Genomic DNA, 22,777 nt, shown 5'->3' with positions numbered 1-22,777 from the left:
GAAGCATATTTACATGTAAACAATTCAGGTGTTTTTAGCAAAAGCAGTATAAAAATTCTATGCTAAATTCTATTGTCACTAAATCTATTAATGTGTATAGTTCTCCAACGATGACTGTAGTGAGCTTTAATTGTGCAGTATACAAGAAAAAAAATCAAGTAAAATAAAAAAGTCTATTTCTCCATTCTTCCACTAGATGGTGATCTTGTACTGTTGGAAATCTCAGCTGCTGGTTCTTATTTCAAACCCTCATCTGCTGAGTCAAACTTTATTTTCCATTGACTTTAAGGTTCTGTTCACAAGAAGTTTAACAGGAACCAAATAATGCAGTTAAAAAATAATGAATCATATTTCATTATTAGTAATTCATTATTAATATTAAATGCCTCACAGATCACGCTTCCAGGGAAGCTGATAAAATAATTTGTTTTCAATATGTGTGAAGTCTGATCTAATTCAACTGTACAATCAATTGTACATTGCATGTACTTCTCTTGACTCGCATTATCAAAATGTACCCAAGTCAAAACTCGACTGGTGTTTTCATAATGAAGTTTGCCCACTTTCCCACTTTAGACACGGTCACATAGACATGGGTAGTATGGGGACTGGCGACTAAGAGTGAATGTTGGTGTCTTTAGCTTGTTGTTAACCAGGATCCCGAGCTGTTTCGTCATGTGGTGGGTGAGGCAACGTGCTGTACCAGTGCAAGCTCCCCAGCCTGACTTAGACAGGCTCAGTCCTCCCAACAACCATAATGGGATTAGGTGGAGTTTAGAATATTACATTATAACATAATCCATCTCCATTTTCAAGAATTTGTTATGGCTATTTCCCTTCACACCAAGTCTACTAAATCAAGGGACACTCTAAGCAATCATCTGTAAGTAAATTGACACTGTAATATTACAGTAAAAATTAAATGAAGTACATTTTGTAATTCTTGTGCTCCACTTAAACGTAATATTATTCTCAGCTAATGAAACATGCGGACCCATGGTCTTTAAATAAAATGCAAATAAAAAACAAGATAAAGATAAGCAGCTGCTGATACTTCTTTTCCAAACAGTTACTTTGTTCAGATCCTCCTGAAGCCATCATGCAGTTTATTACTTGTGGTGGATCACTTGGTTTTGTGATGACATTGCCATTAAAACACAAAACCACAGGTCACTTTGCATTGCCATTAAAACACAAAACCACAGGTCACTTTGCTGTTCATGTTTGCATTCTACTAAAGTTCGATGCTTGATGATCAATAAACACAATACTTACACTTGACTATGAACTCTGAACACGTATGTGTACTATGTCCTGAAGGATTATCAAAAGATGGCCTTTCGCAGAATGGCCTTAAATTGCACTAAACTTTCCTGGTCCCCTGGTTGCTACAACCAAAAATTGTTTGCATTTCTAGAACATATCAGGCTAAATTCAGGATTGCTCCTTGCTTGGTTATCTATCTTTGTCACTTGATCGGCTCCTATGATTTGCTTGAAGCTTAGCACACGTCGCTGCTCTTCAGTTTCTTTCTGCCAAATATGTTGGTTATCACGTGATTTCTTGATCATGTTGCAGTAAATACATGACCATAAGTCCCTTTTCCATCCTGTATGGCCAGTTGCTTACACGTATTTGACAATTTTCTCCAACTTTATTGATCTTGCATTTTATTCCCCACTCTTGATGCTTAGCAGATGTCGCTGCTCTTCTTCTTCCTATTAAGGCGTTTTTGTCATGTAATACGTCTCTGTATTTTTTTTTTACACTTGTCAAGATGTCATGGTTCTTTCTTTCTGCCATTATTGCAGTTATTCCTGATCACATCCTGATCGGCTATGTAAACATGTAAGAACTCACACTTGATTATGAATACTGAACATGTATTTGACGATGTTCTTGATTATTGCCATGCATTTCTCCATCTTTATTGATTTTCTGTATCTTGCACTTGATGCTCAGCTGATGTTGCTCCTCTGCTTCTTCCTATTATGGTGTTTTACATCATTTAATCACCCTCTGCAATTTGTTTGGTACTTAGCAAATGTTGCTGTGCTTCTTCTTGTTCTTTCTCACGTAATTGGCTTCTGAAATTTGCTTAATGCTGAGCACATGTCACTGCTCTTCATTTTCCTTTTGCTATTATGGTGGGCTTCTTGTTCACTTTGCAGTAAACACAGGACTACAGGTCACTTTGCCATCCTTTATGGTCAGTATCTTTACACACACAAAAACTCACACTTAATTATGAGTTCTGAACACATATTTGATGATATTCTTGATTGTCGACATTCATTTCTCCATCTTTATTGTTCTTGTATTCTGCATCTGTGATACTCAGTCGATGTCACCATTCTTCTTCCTGTTATGTTGTTCCTGATCACATAATGAGCCTCTGCGATTTGTTTGACGCTCAGCAGATGTCATTGCTCTTCTTCTTCCTTTTTCTATGATGGTGTTGTTGTGTAAAAGACCTCTGCAATTTATATGGCACTTAGCAGATGTCACTTCTCTTCTTCTTCTTCTTCCTGTTATGCTGTTCTTTGTCACATGATGAGCCTCTGAGATTTGTCTGACACTCAGCAGATGTTACTGCTTTTCTTCTTCTTCCTATTATGGTGTTTTTGTTGTGTAGTAGTGTTCTACAATTTGTTTGACACTCAGCAGATGTCACTCTGTTTCTTCCTTCTTTAATGCTGCTCTTTGTCAAGTATATCAGCCTCTGCGATTTGCTTGAATCTTGGCAGATGTTGATGCTCTTCTATTTCTTTCTGCCACGTCACTTGCTTTAATTAACATTTTACTGCAATAAACCCAAGACCACAGGTCACATAGCTGAAGTTGCCCCAAATCTACAATGTTTTGAATTTCCAGAATTTATCACGTCATAAGCTTTTTTTTTTTTTTTATAAATGTATAACATGCCTACAATATGGAATGCTTACAATATTTTCATTACCCGAATAGGCGTTACAAGCTACAATATAACAAATTCTTTTACAATTAGTTACCGAGTTATATGTGCTTATTTACCTGATGCTATAATCCAAAGCAGTTTACAAATCACAAGTACAGAATACAATTGCTTTCATATTTCTCATCTCTCACAGTACAGTGTACGTCACTGGTGGGGTGTGAACCTTGTGCTTAATAGACTTTACATTATATCACTACACAATCCTTTCATTCCTTTTAGACTATCACAGCCACCCTCAGTCACGTTCCACACTCAATGGCCACCCAGTCACACAGCATGCTTCAAAATAATAAGTCATTTAAATTAGGGAACAGACTTGGCAAATCACAAGCAATATTAAATGAATAAACCTAAGCATATTATATATGGCAACATTATGCTAAAGGTGCTGACTGATGACAGTTTCAGGTCTGGTCATAGCACCTTTTTGCCCACGTCTTTTCAATTCAAAAAGCATGTCTGTAAAATGGATGGATGACTAGATGTAAAGCACTGTAGGAAGGCCGATATGCACTACTATCAATTTTCATAGCCACTTAGGATCTTACATTTTACAGAAAAAAAGTTTTACATCCATTTCATTCATCTTATTGTGGGTCACGAAAGCCTGTCTAGAAGGGTTGGACCCTGATTGAGGGTCATTGAGGGACACACTCCGTCACTTGCTAACTTTGGGCCAGTCCTCTTTATTACTCGATTTGAAAAGTCCGACTGACTCTCACTAGAAACTCGCATGACAGATATGAGCTGGATTTATAAACACTTATAATAACAGGCAGAGCTAAGAGAAATGATCTTCCTCTATGCGGATTATTCACTAGGCCACATTTTAATTATTTTTATAATTAATTGCAAGTTTAACTACAGCTTTATCCTGTATGTAACATCTTCAGCTGTCTTCCTTTCTCTTTAGCCTAATGATCATTATCTGCCTTGGCTTCATGGCTGCTTGCACTCTTTACACTGGGGTTTGGGAGTTTCTCCTCTGAATACTGTTAAGCAAACCCTCATTTCTATCCTGCACTCCACTGATCACTCAGATTCTTGATTGTCGTCCAGGCAGGCTGCCTACATGCCTCATTTAAGTGCAGCAACGCTTTACCTTATAGGGTTGGGGGACCTGCTTGGCGTGAGCCTGCAGACAAAAGTGGACAACAGCATGAAAAAAAATTCCTGCGGCTGGAATGTGACTGTGTCAGCAGTGGAAAGGCTCTCTGGTTAAGACTTATCTTTATGTTTTCAGACACCAGAACAAATTATTGTGATCTCAGCAGAAGAAAGGTCCTCTATCCTTGTCTATTTCAAGCTGCCTACGTTCACCGGCCACTTCATTAGGCCCACCTTGCTAGTACCGGGTTGGATCAGGCACCCCCCCCCCCTTTTTGCCTTCAGAACTGCTGCTCACAAGACAATGAATAAAAGAAAAAAAGGACCAAAAATACGGCTGAACTTGCTGCTCCCAGAATGCATTTGTACAGCCCCGGCTCTGTCAGGCAGCACATCAGAAAAAAGAGGCATGCTCACGATACTTTAGAAATGTGAAACTGTGCTAGAAAGTAATTACACCGCCATCTAATTTGACACACCCTGCGATTTCTAGTCGTATCATTTGACATCCTCAGGCAACAAGATCAGCAACAGCAGTCATCGGGTTTGACATGCCCTCCAACTAGAAGTCGTGTAATGCCCTGCTGACTAATAATGATCATTATGCTTATGCCCTGACTTGGTGTTCTTTCCTTTTACAAATTCTGCGTCTAACGTCCATTGTGTTGTTACTGGCTTGGCTGCTTAGCTGCACTTTGATCCCACAGTGATCAATTACAGTGCTAAAAGTAAAGCTTCCCCGATGGAAGCGATAAGCCCTCACTTTCTCAACTACTTTCAGTTTCATCGTGCACTGCCGACTTGATTTTTATTTTGTTTACTTAACCTCGGCTCCAACAGAAGTATGCATTTAAAATAGAAAAGGAGACCAAAACCTTGCTTTGAAAGAAGGGAAATCTTGGAATGGTTTTATGTGTGATGGGGCTGACGGGTACAGGGGTTTAAAACGTGTATCGAAAGATTTTGTAAGGTGTATAAAAGCATCTGTTAAAAACAGAAAAATTCGGACCACTTGTATAAAATAAGACACTTCTGGGTTCACTGTTGGATGGCAGACTTGGGGACAGTTCTCAGAATATTCACTGAATCCTTCCTGGGTCTAGATGAACGGGCAGAGTGGTTGCTGTGAGGTTAGGGATCTGAGCTGGCAATCGAAAGGTTGCCAATTCGAATCCCGAAAATGCCGGAAGTGATTCCACTCCGTTGGGCCCTTGAGCAAGGCCCTTAATCTGTAATTGCTCCATCCTGGGTATGACGTTAACCTGCATCCAGCCCTGCAAGCAGGTCCTCCATCTTACAAGGGAAAATGTAGGGGTTGGTGGCAGGATTGGCACTCCAGCCACTGTGAAAACCTGACACTGTTCGATTCAAACTAGTTTGGTGTTGTGCTGCTGCACTTGGGTCCTAATTGGGGGGTTCCTGAGGTGGTTCGTCATTTGGTGGGTGTGCTGTATCAGTGCATGCTCCCATCCTCCCTTCCTCTCTCTCTCTCTCTGGGTGAACCTTTCTCTAAAGTTCCAGAGATACGTTAACTAGATGGTGTGCTGACTCAATTTTGGGCGAGTATGCCCAATGCACCAGATTCTGGTCAAGTATGTTTCAGCTCCCTGTAACCATTTACTGAACATTTGTACATGTTTCTGCTGCTGTATGCATCTAAATTTCCCTAACTGAGATTAATACAGCTAACCTAATCGAATCAAATGTAATTCATTGTCATCTACTTTGTTCCTGCCTGAATAGTTTGCACCTCCTAGTTTCTTGCCAATCTGCACATAGAAGTCCAAATGTATGTGATGTATCCCTCTTTGACAACAATCTGTCTGTAATACACTTTTAATAGTAAACACATTCTAAGATACTCCACAGGTATATTATTATTTCTAGGCTAAGTGCATATTTATTTATTTATCGATTGATTGGCCATATTATTTGTCCTGCGAGTATTAATCTTTATGTTGCTGCTGCTGTATGCATCTAAATTTCCCTAACTGAGATTAATACAGCTAACCTAATCGAATCAAATCTACTTCATTGTCATCTACTTTGTTAATGCCTAAATAGTCTGCACCTCCTAGTTTCTTGCCAGTCTATATATAGAAGCCCAAATGTATGTGATGTATCCCTCTTTGACAACAATCTGTCTGTAATACCTTTTTAATAGTAAACCCATTCTAAGATGCTCTACAGGTACAGTATATTATTATTATTATTTCTTGGCTAAGTGCATGCTGAGAGTAATGCAGAAAGTCTGATTGATTCAGCGTCCTTGTGACATGCAGTGTCATAGACCACGCTGCCAGGACTTTGCCAAATTTGCTGTTGATTATTAACCTACTACGCGCCACACTGAGGAGCCATTTCTCCATGGCGGGCCTTACTCCCTTCCCCACCCACTAACCCACTTTTTCCCCCCACGTAGGGATGTGTGGCCTCCTTTACCTAAATATATGTGGCGGCTCCCACTCTGAACTCCACTCAATGCTTGTCACTACATTGCTATGATGCTCACTCCACACCACCATGGAAACAATGAAATGGAGGACAGCAATTCCTTTTGGTCGCCTAGCACCGCAATGAACACCATTTGTGTTTGCTGCAGAATGCAGAGCGGGGAGCTAGAGGTTTTATGGGGGTCTGGTGTTTTTGGCGGTTGATAGATTTTGAGATTTTTACAATAAGAGACACTGCATTTTCAGATGTGAGGGACTCAGTGCAGGGGGAGGTCTTTCAAATTTTATGGGAAATGTGAAATCAGGTGGTAGAAGAGTAGGCCAGCTTCAGTTCAGGACAAAGTGTTTATATACTGTATGTGTGAATATTTGAGAAAGAAACGCAGGCTACATGTTTACCAACTGTATTGTTCAGCTTGACACTGAGAAAAGCATAAAACACACTTCCATTTTGGTTTAGCACATTTAAGAAATATATTTTTAATTTCACGTTCAGTATATGAAATTTATTATGCTATTATTATTATTATTATTGTCATGTAAACGGCCATTGTTGTGACACAAGAGGATTATGCTCCAAAAAAGCTCTGCCACCATGTCCTGTAATAACGTGATAGCAGTGTGATTTCGCAAACTGGTGAAATGGCTTTGTGGAAGGTGGTGGTGCATGGTGAATTAAACGGAAAGTCATCTTCGGTAGTGCAATGATTCTTTTAAATAAACTAATAAATAAAAATTCCGGGGTAGCCTTGTAGTTAACAATGTTGCCTCTCAGTCAGATTCAGGAGAATGGGTTTGAATCCATGCTGCTTCACTGTCTGTCTGTGTGGATTTCACACATATTTCCAATGTCCATGTGAGGTTTTTCGCCAGGTGCTGCTCTATTCCTGCCACATTTTCAGACTGGTACAGATTAGATCGAGTGGTAACTCTAACGTAGCCCCCTTTAACGTGTGTGTGAGTGATTATACCCCGTGAACGATTGGTGACTTTGTAAGATATGCTTGTACCTGATGCTTAAGAAATTGGCTCTGGCTCCCTGTAACCTTATGTTTAAAAAGTCGGATGCGGAAAACGAACACAGAATAATCAACAGACTTTCATTAATTAGGGCTGATAAATGACATATCTAAGGGTCAAAGTTCAATTCAAGCACCTTTCACAGTCAATTATTTTTTTTTTGTTCATTTTTGGTTGCTCTAACTTCCTCCTACAGTGTTGTTAGCTCAAGGGTAATGATGAGGGGAACTTTTTCAGAATTAGTATGTTAAAAGTGGCGTCCCTCAGCTGTTGCTCTTTTCAATATATATATAAAAAAAAGCAATCGGGACAAGATTATAATCAATAAAATGGTTACATTTTGCAGATACAACAACAACAACAACATTTATTTATATAGCACATTTTCATACAAACAGTAGCTCAAAGTGCTTTACATATTAAAGAATAGAAAAATGAAAGACACAATTATAAAACAAAATAAATCAACATTAACATCGAATAAGAGTAAGGTTCAATGGCCAGGGGGGACAGAAAAAACAAAAAAAAAACTCCAGACGGCTGGAGAAAAAAATAAATACCAATAAATGATACCAAACTTGGTGGAACACCAGATAATGTAGAATGAACTACATTGTTACAGAGGGACCTGGACACCACAGCACAGCATACAGGCTTTGGCAGATTTGTGGCAGATAAAACTTGACACGTAAAAAGTAAAAATGTGAAATTTGAACACACAATGGGAGGTCTGAAACTTGAAAGTACACCTTATGAGAAGGGCCTTCGAGACAAATGGACTCGTCACTATCTGCATCCAGTGTACAGACGTAATCAAGAAAGTTAATAGGATGACCTGTTAAAAACACATCTCTTCAATGAGTATTATTCATTTTCTTTTATGTAATTTCTATTGACTTGTTTGTTGAATTTTAAAGTGTCCTTGAGTGTAGGAAAGGTGCTACATAAATAAAACTTATCATAATTATTATTATATAGCATGAGGTGTGGAGGACAAGCCAAGGGAATTTATGCTGAAGGTTTATGACACACTGGCAAGGCATCACCTGGCATACCGTGTACAGTTTACTCTCCATATTACAAAAAAAGACATATCAGCACTAGAGAAAGTCCTGAGGAGAATGACTAGGCTGATTCCGGGGCTACAGGAGATGACTTATGAGGAAAGACTGCAGGAGATTAAGAGGGGACATGACTGAAGTGTTCAAAATTATAAAAAGAAGGACAGTGGATATCAGTTGTTACTTTCAAACAAACTCCGCATCAAGAACACTCTGGACACAGATTTTGCACAGACGTCAGAAAGCTCTTTTTCACACAAAGAACCACAGATGCACAGAATAAATGATCAAGTAGTGTGGTGAACAGCAGGACTTTACGGACTTTCAAATTTCGACTTGATGTTAATGTAGATCAGGGGTTCTCAAACTCAGTCCTGGGGGCCCACTGTGGCTGCAGGTTTTTGTTCCAACCAGCCTCTGTTTTAATTGGACTCCTGGGCTAATTAAGCAAACTGTTGTTTCCCAGATTCCCTGTTTTGGGAACAATATACAAATCAGAAAACTAAGTTTGGTTAAAAAAAAAAGTATTAAAATGTACTAAGCAGTTATATGTATTTTTTTCAGTACTGTATTTTCATCTTGATTGTCATTCTACTTTTCTAGGTGTTCTAATTGTGTAATTAATCCGTTATTTATTACTTTGCGGGGCTGACGCTAAAGTAGTTACAGCCTTTCACGATTGAGTGTTGTTTGCTTGGGTTTCTGCTCTGCTTGTTTTTAATTGTCATTATTAAGATTCAATGAAGGGAGCAAACTGAACAGAGAAAGTGTGAAGTGTAATAAAAAGAGAGTTAAGCATTTAAATCCATATCAGCTTTTTAGAAATGTAAAAATCAGGCTGCTGTGTTTTTCTGAATGTAGAATAAAAGATAAATAATAGCAGCTAATTAAATAAGATCAGTGCTATCAGGTGTTGGCACCGATTAGGAATCTGGTTGGAACAAAAACCTGCAGCCACAGGGGTCCCCCAGGACTGAGTTTGAGAACCCCTGATATAAATAAAAAGGATGAGTGAGCCTTTTGGATCTGAATGGCTTGTTCTTGCCATAATTTTTCTAATGTTCTGATAACGACATGACAGATTAAATGGTAACTGAGTTGTTCCAACAAGAGTAAATGGCGGGTGGCCAGTGATGCTGTTGGTAGCTCCACAGATCCAGCATCCCACACACGTGATTCATTTCTTTACCCGTTCCCAATAAATAAACGCTTGGTACTTTGGATTTCAGCTTTTGTTCTGTTCATTTTTAGAGCTTGCTCAAGAGCACCCCCTGCAGTTCACAACAGTTGGTTCAAAAATTGCACAGTGTGAATGGAGGCAGATTCAGTAATCAGCTGACTCAGTTCAACAGTTTTTGTAAAGGAAAAATAGTTATGCTATATTTATGTTAGATTTGAACTGTTTTGTCTCTCTGTGTATTCAAAACTAATCTGTGTCTTTATGTGTGTTCATTACGTAATTAGTATTTTGTAAAGCTTGTAATTGCATTTAGCCAGGAACCTCTTACAACACGCTAAGCCTGAACTCATTGAAGAGCACTATAAAAAAAATAACTAACCTGAACTGAACTTCAACTGAGTGCTTAAGGTTGAGATGGTGGATTTGAAGTCCAGCACCTCAGCCACCTGTTCACATTGCCTACTATTTTTTAGAGGGCCTATGTACAGTAGGTCCTATATATATATATTACTAGCAGACCTCGTGCGCTTCGCTGCAGTCGCTGTATTTGGAATAATTATATATCTACATGCGACTTATAGAGCTTTTTTATATACAACATTTTTGGTTTGTCCTCCTGGAGCCAAAATATATACATTTTCTCTGTGACTAATTCGTGAACATGCTACATAAAAAACAGAAACGGGAAAAACGGCAACACTTTTGGGAACAACAGTAAAAAACAACAGTAAATGAGATAAAGTAAAAGTGTACTAAACACTAAAGTACAAAAACGAAGTAGAAAGTAACAGTAAACCGCAACACTGCCGGGAACACCGGCACACCGCGAGTACTAAACACAAAGAAACACTAAGTAGAAACATTAAAGGAAAAAATACTATTCAGTAAGTACTGCATCTAGTAAACAGTAAATCAGTAAGGAAGAAAGGACTAAACACTAAAGAAAAAGAACGGCAAGACCGCGTCAGCTGTGGAGCTCAGCTCGGAGCGAAATGAAGTAAATGAAATGACGTAAATGGGAGGGGAGATGATCACGTGACTCCCTCACCCTCCCTCCACAAACACACAAACACAGTCTCTTGGATCCCAACTCTCCTTTATATGTATAGACTAGTACTATTACTTGGTGACTAACGTCTCTTTCCATGAACATTTGCAGGCTGTGAACACTATTTAACTAGAAGGTTAAATAATTCAGGGTTTCCCAATGAGTCAAGTGTCTGGAACTGAAACAACATTCTTCTGATTTTATATAGTGCCTTTCAAGAGTCGGGATCAACCCTAAACACTTTACAGGTACTGAACAATCACTTTCATACCCCTGTGCTGTGTATGATGGCAAGTTAAGCAGTGAGGCTTTCATCACTGCTCTACCACACTACTGTAAGATGGGCTGCTAAACCACCAGCCCTTGGTAAGGCACATTCTGGCACACGCTAAAGTCCTAGACAGATCACCAGCTCATGGTGGGACACAGTCTGGCACAGACTCAATTAGCGTGTGTCCCGCCATGGGCTGATAGTCTAAAAGTCCAAGACAAGCCATCAGCACATTGTGGGGCATATTCTGTCACACAGTAAAGCCCTAAATAAACCATCAGTCCAAGGCGGGGCACATACCGTAGATCCCGTTATATAAGCCGAGAATTTCGTCCTAGATTTTTGGCTTGGAGTTTGGGGGTCGGTTTATACAACGAGTATCGTTTCAGATTCAAGATTTCCAGCGCAATGCCGGTTTTGCCGATGAATACGGAAGTAAATAATGACGACACCACAGAGCCATCTTTCAGATGAAGAAGTAACTTTGCATGCTGGTACTTTAAATTAAATACAGAATTTATTCAAAAAAGTGTTTTAGTTGTTGATTTTATTAATAAAATTTATAATAAATTATCGGGAAGTTTAAAATAAAAATTTTTGTTTTGATTTACGATCAACATCTTGCGTTACAACCCGGATGCGGTCACGTGTATCCGCTTGCGTGATTGTAAACAAACAACCGAGAGCGTTAGTAGCGTCAGTCTGAGCCCAGATACATGTGTTTGTGGATGTAATTTCGGTCATTGCAGTGATTTACCTATATATTTAATTCATTAAGACTATGCAAGCAAGACACATAATTGCTAAGGAAGGAAGGAAGAGAAGGTAAAGAAAGCGATCATAATCGAAACGAAGATGGAAATTGTGTGGAAATATGAGAGTGCTGTTCGTGTGACCAATCTCGCTAATATGTACAGCATGTCGAAATCCACCATCTCGACAATTTTACAAAGAAAAGATTTGCATAAGGAGGCTCCTTCTAAACAATAACCACCTTCTGTTTCATTCTCCTCCTCCTGCCTTCCTGCAGCCCAAAGATGTCAAATTAAATGGTGAGTACAGTATGAAATTGTTGTTTCTAGAATAGAATGCCTTTTATTGTCACTATACACATCTACAATGAGATTAAAAGCAGCTCCTTCAGTGTAGAAAAAAAGTTCTGTATAGGGGCTTGTATGGTTGTTTTTTTAGCCTTAGCATAATGCCGGATCTGCGGCCCCGCTTCTGCTTTCTTTCCCTCCTCCGTCTGTGTCGTCTCCTGGACCCGACAACAATCCATGGAGAGCCCGCTGGTCTCGCTATGTTGTCTGGGATGTTGTGCGTGTGATGAAAAACACTCGAAACAGATGTCTGGCTCTGGACACCGATGTCTATAAGGTTCTGGTGGGTGTAGCGGATGTTCGCCGAACCGATCGTGCACAAACAAGTAAAAAAAGTGCAAAAACAACAAAAAAGTGCACTGAAAAGGAGAGCCTTGAGCTGCTGCGATCATGCGCGCCGCCCTGCTCCTAGCTTAATCTAGCCTACTTGTGGTAGGCTTGGCACTTTTTATAACTTTTTGGTTAGCACATTAGAAAAATTATTGGTGTTTTGGTAAATTATGCACATTATACAACCCTTTTTTATTATGAAAAGGTTAAGTAAGTGTTGCAGTGGGAGGTTCGGAACACATTATGGGTTAGCCTTCACGAACGAATTAAGTTCGTAAGTCAAGGGTCCACTGTATTGCGTATTTTAAGTTAATCAAATTTAGAATGAGTCTCCGGAAATCCACCCGCCGATGTACCGTATTTGCGTATATAGTTTCAACACAAAGGTTTCATTTTACCAAACTTCTCCGCAATCACCATCAAAAATGCCGGCAGTCTCAAATTCTCGCTAATAAACATGATAAATATACCTGAAGAGACACTTTTAAGGAAATTTAGAAAATTTTGCTTGGAGAAAGGGGTCGGCTTAAATACCAGTCATCGGCAAATACATGTAATTTAGTAGGTAGAAAAGGGGGTCGGATAATATACCGAGTCGGCTTGTATACCGGGATCTACGGTATCAAAGCCAGGAATAGACCACCAACTGATGGTGGGACAGGTCCTGGCACACACCAAAGCCCTAGATGATGGGGCAAAATCTGGCAAACACTCCTTCAGAATGTGCCCTGCCACATGGGCTGATGGTCTAAAAGTCCAAGATTAAGGATATATTTAATGCTATGTACAGTCTCTACTTGCACGTGTATTAAAGTAAATCTACAAAAAAAAAAACAAAACCAAAAAAAAAAACAGCAAAAGTGACTCAGACCTTTAAATGTATTGTGTCATTACAATGGAAAATATGCAAAGCTTGTATTGCCTAGGTGAAAAATGAATGAAAAAAGCACCATGAATGCATTCGCATGTCAGCATTTAAGTTTGAAGATTTGCTTCACCACATCGAAACATGCAGATTGATCCTGTTGAAGCAGCACTGCGGCATGCTGTCACATTCCAGTCATTGGCCATTGGTCTGAAAGTTCAATATTATGACCACCAGCCCATGGTAGGAGCATCTTATAATGGGACAGGTTCTGGAAAACACTAAAGCCCTAGATAAGCCACCAACTCATGGTGGGGTACATTCTGGCAGACACCAAAGCCCTAGATAGACCACCATGTCATGGTGAGCACATTCTAGCACACACCAAAGAACTGGATAGACCACCAGCTCATGGTGGGGCACATTCTTGCACACACTAAAGCCCTAGATAGACCACCAGCTCATGAAGGGGAATATTCTGGCACACACCCACTCAGCATTTGCCCCACCATAGGCTGATGGTCTAAACGTTCAAGATTAAGACAACCAGCCCATGATAAGAACATTCTGGCACACACTAAACCATAGATAGCCCACCATCTTATGGCTGGACAGGTTCTGGCACACACCAAAGCCCTAGATAGACCACCAGCCCACGGTGGGGCACATTCTGACACACACTAAGGCCCTAGATAGACCTCCTGCTCTTGATTTGTCAGTTAGAACACCGTGTGTGAAAACGAATGGCATACTGCAAGACAAGTGAACATCTGGATGTAGTTGCTTGATAACAGGAAGTTATTAGCCAATAAAACTGGAGAGATTGCATACCCTCAATGCATTTTACGCGGCTCAACCCGTTTCAGTTGTGAAAGTCGCTCTCTGCTGTGCCATGTGTCAGACCGCTATTCAAAAGCAGCTATTTATCCTGTTCTGGCAAAGTCTCTGAATATGGAGCACTGTTATTTCCATTCACTTGTTTTTTTTTTCCTTTTTGCACACTAATTAAAAAGCCCGAAAGGATTTATGTGGCTGAACTAGGCACAAAATTTCCACTTCATCCAGACAGAGATGGCTACAAAGCTGGGACGCTCAGCTTGGGCTCAAACAGCTGAGTAATTTAGGGTTTCTTCTTCTGTGGGTAAACAGTGAAGAAATCCATTGTTTGGTAAACAGTGAAGAGCTTGATGTGCAACACCCACAGGAATTCCCAGGGGTGGGTGGATGCAGGGAGGAGATGTCACATAGATAGTCTCCGCCAGGAGCACATCGCGCTGACGGAAGCCCCTGAACTGGAGCCAAGCAAGGACAGATTTGAAAATAAAGTGCAGCTTCAGCACAGGTTGTTAAAATTGCAGCATGCCAAGAATTAGAACAAATCTGAAGGGCTACAATTCCTATTTACTGTATTTTTAACATTACGTTCAATTAGCTTTTAAAATGCACTTTCCTCGTTAGAGTGATTCAGAAGCCTCACCAATCATCTACATATTATTTAGTATTTTTTCACAGAAAGCTTGTCCATCAGGTTTGTGGCTTCTTAGACCTGGCATCGTATTACAGGAGTTTTATTTATCTCACGCTTTGCCACTGTTGTGACACCTCCCCACCAACTAATGTGGTGGGATGGGCCCTTTCAATGGGGTCTTAAAGAAGACACAGCAATTTACAGTTTGGCACAAGCTTTGAAGCTTTTCACGTATAATATTTACGACAATCTTAAAGATTAAGATTTATTTTTTGCCCCTCAGTGACACTTTTTATTTGAAATTATAAATTAGGGTAATGCTGACAAGGCTGGTCTGCCTGCTACTATAAGAGATTCCCTTTCAGTCTCAGCTTTCAAATCTTGGCTGAAAAATCACGACTTCAGTTCAGCATCAATGGCCAGGATCTTCAGGACTCTGAACAAATGGGAATTCTATTATTGCATTTTGCTCTGTAATTGAACTATTAATATTGTACTACTGTATCATATGGCTCTGGATGTTGTAGGACTGTCTTGGTTGACACGTCTCTGCAACATCGCATGGACATCGGGGACAGTGCCTCTGGATTGGCAGACCGGGGTGGTGGTCCCCCTCTTTAAAAGGGGGACCGGAGGGTGTGTTCCAACTATAGAGGGATCACACTCCTCAGCCTCCCTGGAAAAGTCTATTCGGGGGTGCTGGAGAGGAGGGTCCGTCGGATAGTCGAACCTCGGATTCAGGAGGAACAGTGTGGTTTTCGTCCTGGTCGCGGAACAGTGGACCAGCTCTTCACCCTTAGCAGAGTCCTGGAGGGTGCATGGGAGTTTGCTCGACCGGTCTACATGTGTTTTGTGGACTTGGAAAAGGCATTCGACCGTGTCCCTCGGGGAATCCTGTGGGAGGTGCTCCGGGAGTATGGGGTACCGGACCCCCTGATAAAAGCTGTTCGGTCCCTGTACAACCGGTGTCAGAGCTTGGTCTGCATTGCCGGCAGTAAGTCGAACCCGTTTCCAGTGAGAGTTGGACTCCGCCAGGGCTGCCCTTTGTCACCGATTCTGTTCATAACTTTTATGGACAGAATTTCTAGGCGCAGCCACGGTGTTGAAGGGGTCCGGTTTGGTGGACTCAGGATTGGGTCACTGCTTTTTGCAGATGATGTTGTCCTGTTTGCTTCATCAGGCCGTGATCTTCAGCTCTCTCTGGATCGGTTCGCAGCTGAGTGTGAAGCGGCTGGGATGAGAATCAGCACCTCCAAATCCGAGACCATGGTCCTCAGCTAGAAAAGGGTGGAGTGCCCTCTCAGGGTTGGGGGAGAGATCCTGTCCCAAGTGGAGGAGTTCAAGTATCTCGGGGTCTTGTTCACGAGTGAGGGAAGAATGGAGCGTGAGATCGACAGGCGGATCGGTGCAGCGTCTGCAGTGATGCGGGCTCTGCATCGGTCTGTCGTGGTGAAAAAGGAGCTGAGCCGTAAGGCAAAGCTCTCAATTTACCAGTCGATCTACGCTCCTACCCTCACCTATGGTCATGAGCTATGGGTAGTGACTGAAAGAGCGAGATCGCGAATACAAGCGGCTGAAATGAGTTTCCTCCGCAGGGTGTCTGGGCTTTCCCTTAAAGATAGGGTGAGAAGCTCAGCCATCTGGGAGGGGCTCAGAGTAGAGCCGCTGCTCCTCCGCATCGAGAGGAGTCAGATGAGGTGGCTCGGGCATCTGATCAGGATGCCTCCTGGACGCCTCCCTGGTGAGGTGTTCCGGGCACGTCCAACCGGGAGGAAGCCCCGGGGAAGACCCAGGACACGCTGGAGGGACTACGTCTCCCGGCTGGCCTGGGAATGCCTTGGGATTCTCCCGGAAGAGCTGGAAGAAGTGGCCGGGGAGAGGGAAGTCTGGGCCTCTCTGCTTAAGCTGCTGCCCCCGCGACCCGACCTCGGATAAGCGGAAGAGGATGGATGGATGGGTATCATATTGAGGATTACTTGTGTTCTCTTTAGTGTATTGTATTTACCACATTTTTTGACACCCACTGCATGCACAACCTACCTGGATAATGGTCTCTCTCTGAATTACCTTCCAGTTTTTCCCTACAAGATCAGCCCACAGACAGACACCAGGACAGATGGAAGTCCAAATGCACACATTTATTTTGTCTTTCCTTTACAGCACCTCACACAGTCCACCAATCAGCTGGAAAATCTCACAGTCCTTTGTTTTCCTTTCCTTTCCTCTCTTCTCCTCTCCCTCCTGACTCCGGCTCCCTGAATGCAGTGAGGTGGCCCCTTTTATACTTCACCCAGTTGTGCTCCAGGCGGTCCCTGATGATTTTCCTGCAGCACTTCCTGGTGTGGCGGAAGTGCTGCAGTCCAGGGCTTAAAATGTCCAGGTGCCCCCTGGTGGTGGCCACGGGCCCCAACAGGGTTGAGCTTCCAAGCGCTGTTCCCGTGGCCCCGACACAAACCAGGACGGCTGCCCTCTTGTGTCCTGGGGGAGGTATTGTCCCTCTCCTGGTCCTTCCATCCTCCAGGCATTCCGGCTGGGCAGGAGCCCTAGCCATCCACCACAAAGGATTTTTTTTGGAGCTTTTTCTTACAGAGTCAAGGCTAGGGGGGCTGTCAAAAAACCAGGCCTGTTAAAGCCCATTGTGGCACTCCTTGTAATGTATTGTTTTGTTAGCCCCTTTATTTGGTATTATGCTGTGGCAAATCTTAAATACAGCCTTCCATTCCAATTTGGCACAAAGCTCAAGTATTTCCAGGTGGCACTCCGGCTGCCCTCTTAGTCAGTTAAGTATGCTGGCGAAGGCTCCAATGCTACTGAAGTTGAGTGGGCAAAAATGGAGTTGCAATTCTTGCCATGCTCAGTCGTTAAAAACCAGAGTGAACTGCAAGTGCATTCATAGTGTAGGCAGTGGAATCAATGCCATAATAAATGAATATTGAAGATTTATAAAGATGTAACAATTGGTACTGATTGATATACTTTTCATAACCCTACTGATGACTCTAAATGTCATCTAGCGCAAAGGCTGATAGAACACTTCTTTTTTTAAAGCAACGCTTTCAAGTTCATAAAGATGGCATTCAGTGCGACAAGTGATCCAATATTTTAAAGGAGACCCCCTGGATGCAAGCCAGGCTACTGTGCCTACTGTACTATGTAACCCAGGGGATGTGGGAGCTACAGCGAGTGTGCCAGAGACCCTTCCTATGGGCCTCATCAGAGCCTCACCCTTAAATGCCTTGTTTAAATGTAAATAGGGTAAAACAGCTACACCAACATGGTGCCCCCCATGAAATAGAAGTGACAGTACATATGCAGCCAGAATGTCTAATGCTAGAAGCTATGCGGAGGGCATAATTCACAGGCTTATCAGTATGACAAAAAAAAAAAAAAAATGTTGGTTTTGGATTGAAATCCATCCCGGCACTCTGTAAAGTAACTAGCAAAAGTAAAGTAGAATAAAAACAACATTAAGGAAACAAAATCATTGGCAGAAAAGTGTGAATTATTTCTTAAAACAGGAAACATTCTTCAAATATTAGGGACAGCCTGGAAACATTGCAGGGTGTTACACAGTATTGTTGGAAACAAACATATAAAATAATGGTACACAAGGGACAGAGCAGGACTGAGCCTTTTAATTGGATTTCATCAGATTTGTTCTTTTATTTTTTTTTTATATAACCTGGTTGCACACTAATGCAGTATTTTTTCAACATATAGGTCATTTCATTGGTTGGCAAAGCCTAACCCCTAACCCTACCCCTAACCAAACCCATCAGAAATCACTCACTATCGGGACATTTTCAAATAGAATTCTGTAGAAGGAAATGAAGTCCCCTGACAAAAAAAATTAGATGAAAGAATGTTAGGGGCAGAATATTTAACTGTCATGCTGACTAACCCATTGACAAATTAACTGAGGTCAAAAAACTGTGAGAAAACAACATCAGTGACTGCTTCATTATACATTACAGTCTCAAACCTATTTAACCGAATTCTAATAATAAAATAATAATATGTTTGATTTATAAAGCATCTTTACCGTGCTCAAGTTAGTTAATTCTGGGTTATTCGAGTTGGGAGCCTATCCTAGAAACATCAGGAGCAAGGTATGAGCCAGCTTTGGAGAGTGCACTAGTCAATCAGAGCTCCGCACTCACATTGAGTCATTTGCTAATAGATATGAGAAATATGTGAAGAATTCTTTCATTTTTAATTAATCTTTTCAGTGAGTCATATGAAATAATTTATGAGCACTAATGAATCCATTCAGTAGTCATCAACAGGAGTGCTGTAACGCATTTGCGATTTTTGCAGTGTCTTTCATTTTGCAGGTACACGTTTAAAGCGCATATGCAACTACCACCGGTTCGATTCATGACTCATTTACGTCACTTTCAACATCTAACTGAGTCAATACCAGCCAATGAGAACTCTGTCATGGATGACTCTCTTGCACATCATGCAAGTACAACACAGTAACAACACATTTATACTAGAATGTATCGTTTGGTTTGTACAATTTTGTACTTGAATTGTTTAAAAGGGAATACACAACCCAAATTTTAAATTATTAGGTTTAGGCCACTTTGTACATTCAACAAATTAGCTACAAAATTGAACAATATAAAATTATTATATCTAATTTAAAATTTTTTTTTGCTTTTAATGTTATTTTACCACATGGCTTTTGAGTGCACTAGGCACATATTATTCACTAATTCTTTACAGTTGAAAGTGAATCATTACCTGAGAACAAGGTGCACAACTGTCATTCATATGATTCACAAAATGAATCATTACCTGAGAACAAGGCGCACAATTCTTGTTCAGTTGATTCGCAAACTGAATCATTTCCCAAGAACGAGACGTACGATTGTTGTTTATCTGAACTACAAACTAAATCATTACCTGCAAACAAGTTGCACAATTCTTGTTAATGTCATTCATAAATTGAATCAATACCTGAGAACAAGGAACATGATTCTTTTTCATTTGATCTGTGAACTAAATCATTCTAAATCATTACCTGAGAACGAGGTGCATGATTCTCGTTCAGTTGATTTACGAACTGAATCAATACCGGAGTACAAGGATCACGTTTCTTGTGCATGATGCACAAGAGATGCACAATTTGATCTGTGAACTAAACCATTACCTGAGAATGTGATGTATTATTGTTGCTCATTGATTTGCAAAATAAATCATTACCTGCAAATGAGGTGAATGATTCTTTTTCATTTGATTCATAAACTGAATCACTACTCGAGAACAAGGCGCATGATTCTTGTTAATGTCATTCATAAACTGAGTCAATACCTGAGAACAAGGAGCATGATTCTTGTTTATTTGATCCGTGAACTAAATCATTCTAAATCATTACCTGAGAACGAGGTGCACGATTCTCGTTCAGTTGATTTGTGAACTGAATCACTGCCTGTAAACAAGTTGTATAATTCTTGTTCACTTATGATTCTCTAACATATCATCTTATTTTAATAATTCATTTGTCTGGCTTCATGCTTTCAAACAGTGAAATGCCATACAATATGAATTAGTTGCATGTTTAAAATACCGATTAAAAAATGCTTTTGTGATGTGATTCACTGAGACCCACCCTTAATTTCGTTCTTTCTAACTACAGCTGGCCCCAGATCCTATTACTTAATCAAATTAAACAATGCACTTAAAATGTAGTTCCAAAGAACGGAATTTGTAAAGAACCAAAATGCCCATCATTAATTGCCATTTAACAAAATTAAAAATTAAAAAAGGAGAACATGCAAAATATACATGTACAACTAGGCATGCAATTTGAGTCCAGGAGGCTATGCACTGTGCCACCCAAGTGAGACTGCTTGATCCTAGTTAATTACAAGTAACCAAATTTTGAAATCTTCCATTTGTGCAGCTATTCAACATATGGTATCCTTTGCAAATATTGATTCTGTAGCCATAGTTTTCATTAGTGCTTCCAAAAACCCAAGGCATCAATCAAACTTTGACTTTGGCTTAATGCCTAATGTTTTCCTCTTTCCCCTGTTCACACTCTTTGATAGATTCAAGAAAGTTTGCCAAAAAGAGGTAATAGAGGTCTCTAATGTAAGTACATCATATGATTTTGCCATGGCATGGTGGTACAGATTGTAATATTATTAAAATTTGGTTAGTTTCCAAGTGGGTGTGGATCTGTAGAGATTCCCTGTATTTTTCCAAGAACTTTATTTTGAGATTCCTTTTTTTCTTCCACAGACTAAAAGACATGCGGTCAGGTTGATCAGACACTATGAACTGCCAACTATTAGTGAAATTGTTTGTGTCCTGATTCCTAAGACACACCGCCATCCTGTATAGAGTTGGTTCCTGCCATACACTGATGTTAGTGAGAAAAGTATCAGCTCCATGAGACCAGATACTGGACTAAGACTCTGAAAACAGAAGGATCACAAATACTGCCTCATTTGAGAATCTTAATTATCAGCATCTTTCCCTAAACTAAAATGCTGAATAGCAATCAAATCAATACAGGGATCATTATTAAAAGAGAAGGTGTGAGCTACCCCTTTAAACCTTCCTCAGTCAGACTCTCAAAATAGCCCTGAACATGTGAACCCCACCTTTTACCGCCTGGTGTGCACTTTCTTTCAAGCCTGACGTGTACAGCCAGAGATAGATGCCTATAATTATATCCCACGAGAGGCAGCTTCACGCTGTTTACACAGTCACACTTGAATTGGGGGTAGGGATTGGGCGGTCTCTGAAGACTTTAGTTCTACTAGCTCTGAGCTGAGGAAAAAAAAAAGAAAAAATAGGTCACAACTGCAACTTAGATTCTGATGTGTTTCACCAGCTCTCTCTTCTGAGTATTAATTAAGGGGCACTGAGTGCAAACTGTAAGCCATTATTGCTTTACAGCACAAAACATAAAATATCAATCACATGTTTGAACATTACACATCATTAATTATTCAACTTCTTTTTGATTGATTTTATATAAAATCATACACGTGCACTTTACATATTTTATTGTCATGCATTGGGTTTATAGGTGCACAAATAAAGACATTTTGAACGCACTGTTCCTGAACTTCTAGGAACAATACTGGCGTCTTCGGAAGGCACACAGGGAGTTTGATCAACTTCTCTCCAGTCGTTCCTGGAAATTATAAGAATTCAATGGTGTCTGCGTCAGCACTATCGAACTGCAGAGGGACAAGGCCCCAAATTGTGTGGACCTCAAGACAATAAACTCAGCCAGGTAGTAAATTGTTTGTATTAGTCAATCAATTGCTTATAATACTGAATATATGTTACCATGATATATAAGACTTTGAGACTTGTGCAAAGCTGCAGGTCATCCCACATTTGTTAAGAGTATCTGAATCATGCTGTAAAAAGTGGGAACACAGCCTGATTCATCTCTCTCTCTCATATTATTTATATACAGTAATCCCTCCTCGATCGCGGGGGTTGCGTTCCCGGCACAGTTATACAGCATAATCCCCTTTGTATTCTCTTAAATATTAGGTAAGGTTCATTGAAATTATGTATATAAACACACTGTTTATATACAGTAAAACCTAATTATTATTTTAAAGATATCGAGTGTCTCCGATATCACATATGTTACAGCCATTACGATAGACAGGCCACCAGCAATAAATACGTACAATGCAAGAAAAATAGATACAGTAAATGTGTGTACAGTGACACTAAACATACGTACATGTACTAAGTACTGTAAGTAGAAAATTAATTATGGTTACTCACCAACAATGACACGATGACTTGTCCGATAACAATGAGTTTAATTTTACTGCAGAATCGTAGCCTCATTGATGCCGTAATGGCATCCTACAGTGGTGTAGCTTTTCCCTTACTTCAGCATATCCAAAAC

At 40.5% G+C, this 22,777-nt stretch overlaps 1 protein-coding gene across 1 annotated transcript in view; it reads right to left on the bottom strand.

Annotated features, from left to right (window-relative positions):
- The window catches only part of tspan2a (tetraspanin 2a), a 193,511-nt gene that overhangs the window by 32,822 nt on the left and 137,912 nt on the right, over positions 1 to 22,777 (bottom strand). The gene's annotated exons all lie outside the window — the stretch shown is intronic.

This window comes from Polypterus senegalus, chromosome 3 (genome assembly GCF_016835505.1).
Source record: "Polypterus senegalus isolate Bchr_013 chromosome 3, ASM1683550v1, whole genome shotgun sequence".
Classification (NCBI taxonomy): Eukaryota; Metazoa; Chordata; class Cladistia; order Polypteriformes; family Polypteridae; genus Polypterus; species Polypterus senegalus.
This window is presented reverse-complemented; position numbering and strand designations above follow the sequence as displayed.